This window comes from Tenrec ecaudatus, chromosome 3 (assembly GCF_050624435.1).
Source record: "Tenrec ecaudatus isolate mTenEca1 chromosome 3, mTenEca1.hap1, whole genome shotgun sequence".
In the NCBI taxonomy this organism is placed as follows: domain Eukaryota; kingdom Metazoa; phylum Chordata; class Mammalia; order Afrosoricida; family Tenrecidae; genus Tenrec; species Tenrec ecaudatus.
Window position 1 is genome coordinate 193891235 of NC_134532.1, and position 4172 is coordinate 193895406.

Consider the following 4172-nt stretch of genomic DNA (forward strand, 5'->3'; position numbering starts at 1 on the left):
GACACAGAGACTTTCAAAGAACACAGTGTCAATTATAAAAGGAGCAGCCGTTTCTATCACTGTAGTCTTTGGAAAGTGTTGATTCTCTCATTTATTCATGAAAAAATTTGGATAATTTCTCAGAAGACTACTGCCAGAAAACAATTACTGTGGAAGCCCTTATCACTCACATATGTTTTCACGAAGACTGTAAAGGTTCACTTTTGAATAAACCAAGTTTTTTTTAAATCATTTTATTGAGGCTCATACAACTCTTAGCACAATCCACACCTGCATCAATTATGTAAAGCACACATATACATTCGTTGTCCTCATCTTTCTCAAAATTTGCTTTCCATTTGGGTTCCTGGAATCAGCTCCTCATTTTCCTTCCCCCCCCCCTCCCTGATCCCCCTCCCTCATGACCCCTTGAAATTTATAAATTATTATTTTATCTTATCTTACACTGCACGACGTCTCCCTTCACCCACTTTTCTGTTGCCCATCCCCCAGGGAGCAGGTTATATGTAGATCCTTGTGATCCGTTCCCCCTTTCTAGCCCAACCTACCCTCCCGGTATCACCACTCTCACCGCTGGCCCTGAGGGTTCATCTGTCCCGGATTCCCTGTGTTAAAATCCATGCGGAACCACCTTGCTTTGCTGTATGTCTTTGCATCTCTGGCTAGGCTTTCAGTTGCAGTTAGACTGTCGTGACTCACATGATACCTTATGCACAACATCATGAAAGAGTGTCTAGTCCTGCACTATCTTCATGATCCTTTATGACATTAGGTCCACTGTTACGGACACTAGTGTTGTCACTTCCAACCTGGTAGACTCATCTTCCATCACTTTATCAAATGATGCACTTTATTGAACGACCCTAGTCTACCACAGTCTGGAAGGTCTGGTCAAAGTTGCCACCAAGCTACCGCTGCTGGCGTCTGCAATACTGGGGCCATAGCTTCAAGCACTGTAGCAACCCCAAAGTCTAATGGTGCAACAAATTGGCAGATGAGGATATAAGGAGGGAAGCAAAGGGAAAGTGATTCATTATTCTGGTAATTGGATTGTGGGTTCTGACCTCTGCACTAGCTCCACATTTTGTCATTTTTGCAGAATTTGAAAATATAACTATTCAAATTGTTATTGTAGTTTCTAGAGACAGAGAATGAGAGTTCATTGCTCTTTGCTTTCATTTGTAGGTTAATCCACCAACAGGAAGCGTGTCACCTTTCTACAGGCCAATTTAAAATCAAGAGGCAACACCAAGACGTTCTTTAAAGAACTCTGTAATGAAACATGCTGATTCGATAAAGGCTAGTTTGCATCTGGCCTACTGGCTGTGACCTTTAGCTGACTTGATATTGACAGAAAATGTGAATGAGAAATGATGTCTGGAACTTCATTAGTCAGTAACAAATGAGCTTTCATGAAATTCCAATATGTTATTAACACCTTAATAAAAATTAGTTTATTGGATTTATCAAGGGACTCACTAATTTTTACATTTAAACCACCCAGGAGTTCAATAATTATGCAGTGCCTGATTCTTAGGAAAGATAATGCTTAAGGTTAAAAGGGTTCTCATAGATCACTGATTATTTTTACTTTTATCCCAGCAGAGTCAGCTCTAAAGTGTACAGTTTAATGGTTGAATTCAATAATCCTCCACTACATAGAGTACTATGGTTTCTCTCAGTCTCAACTGGCCCAGTTAATGCGTCCCCAAAGCCAATGAAAACAGAAATGGCCAGTGTGGTGCCTGCACTCTAGTACTTAATTTCAATCAATCAAACAATCAATAAATAAATAAATAAAACATTTACACTCTTAAAAAAATAAAACAGTTTAACCCTTTCTGTAAATCTCCCTGATGTCACAAGAGATATATTTCTCCTTTTTTTAACTCATTTTATTGGGAGCTTGTACAATTCATCACAATCCATACATACACCTGTTGTGTCAAGCACATTTGTACATTTGTTGCCATCATCATTCTCGAAACATCTGCATTCCACATATTTTAAGCAGAAAAAATACCTTTAAAATGTTTGGTTAAATCACTTCTCGGCCTTTTGGCTAAGATCAAGTGTAGTATTTGTTCTTGTCAATTGAAAATGTTTGGTCATAAAGACAGGATTTTACATAAACATTTATAATCCCTGTGTTGTTAGTATATTGATGAAAAAATGCAAAAGGTGTTCTACATCATTATCAAAGTAGCTTCATGAACGTACAATGAGCAGATTGTGATATGCATATATATTATATATTTGTGAGAGAAATTCTTTGATTTTATTCATGGGCCTACAAACTCTTGCTAAACATTAGATTTTCCCTATCTGGCACCTCATTCAAGTTATATGTATACAGTGAAAATCAAACAGCAAGAACAACAAAGCCTCTAAAGGTGGTAATAACAATAAAATAAAATGTGCTATGATCCAGATGAGCTAAGACTTCTAAACCGATATTGTATATTTTGTGCAAGGTCATACAGCAAATTTGGGTCAAATTTAATAATTCCTACATGTTTCATTCAGTGCCACTTGTTACATTCTTCATAATTAATCAACATTCTCATACTTCCTCTTACATTTTTCCATTACTCCAGCTTTCCCTATTATGTCATCACCCTTTCTTAAATTAAATGTTAACTATTCTCATATAGATTTACAGCTGAAATTGTTTTATGATGCAATTTATTGATTATCTGAGGGTGGACCTCCGAAAGCGGTTTAATACAAAGTGTACAGAATATACCAGGATGACAGGCTCGGGGTTCCTCTAGTCTCTAGCAGTCAAGTTAGCCTAGGTTTTTAGGAGAATTGGTGGTTTCGCATTTTTACATCGCGGTTACGCCTTGGGATGAAGTCATCAATATCTGTAATTTGAAAACACTTGCCAGAGAAAGGAGGAAAGTGGGACTTTCTCAGAAACTCACAAGAGCAGCTCTGCCCTGTCTTATGGGGTTGCTATGAGTCAGAATTAACTCTATTGCTATGAGAGGTTTTTGGTTTTCTTTTCACTGGAGATTATAGATGCATCCTGGTCAGACGGTTCACTATAGTAAATGATCACCATCTTCTGGTGTATATTTAGATAAATGAGGACACATTTCAGGTAGGCTACTCACCCATAAGCTAGTTTTGTCTTTGACTATTTGGTTTCTTCTTTTTCATACTCCAGATAAGTAGAAATCAATAGCTGTATAATAACATGGTGTTTGCCTGAAAACTTTTAAGTCTGAACACTATGCATCAAATGAGAATGGAGAACACAAACTTTATGAACTATTTTATGTCAATTGACCTATTGTGTCAGGCAAGTTTGATGTTTAACCTTCAAACTCAGTAAGCCAACTGATAATATGTTAATTATGTTTAGGAAATGTCTGTAAATGTGCCCTCTATGAACTCTATTTTCCATGCTCATGGAAAAATCACATTGTCTATTTTTATTGGTTTATAATTCACATATCATACAGTTCAGTAGTTCAGTCATATTAAAAATAGTTGTGCCATCATCATCACAATCAATGTTAGAATATTTTCTTTTTTCTTGTACTTATTGTTATCTTCCCATCTTCCCTCTACTTCCATTTCCATGTCCCTCAGTAATTATTATTCCCTTTTTTGGCTCTATTGTAGAGTCCAGATTTCATATAAAGAGAAACATAAAAAACAAAACCAAGAAACAAACAAATAAGCCAATAATAATGACAAAATAAAACAGAAAAACATCAATTGAAAAGAAAACAGAAAATATTAAAAACTGGAACAAATTTAAAGTCATTCAAAAGGAAAACCAAATGCTCGGGTGTTGAATTTGAAGCCAACTGCACCTGGCTTTCCATTCCTCTCTGTGTGGTAGCTAAGCTATTCACATCTCTGGATATGGTCAGAAGTAAAATCCTCCTGGGAGCCGGCAAATGGACTTAGGGCTTCTACTGCCATCCATAGGCGTCTACAAACGGTGCGTTCACAATTTACACTCAGATACCATTCTCTCTTCTGCATTTTTATTTTGTTATTTATAATCCTTTATAACACAATCTGGTGTGCTTCCTCCATGTATGTTCAGTTCATGTGTCAGTTACATGGCTGCTTGTTTGGGGACAAGCCTTCAATACCACCAGGAGCTATCCTTTCAGATAGTCAGGCACCATCTGATTTCTTCACCACACTTT

At 36.9% G+C, this 4172-nt stretch overlaps 1 pseudogene; it reads left to right on the top strand.

Annotated features, from left to right (window-relative positions):
* Positions 1-2042: 2042 nt before the first annotated feature.
* Positions 2043-2220, top strand: LOC142443920 (U2 spliceosomal RNA; annotated as a pseudogene).
* The last annotated feature ends 1952 nt before the right edge of the window (positions 2221-4172 follow it).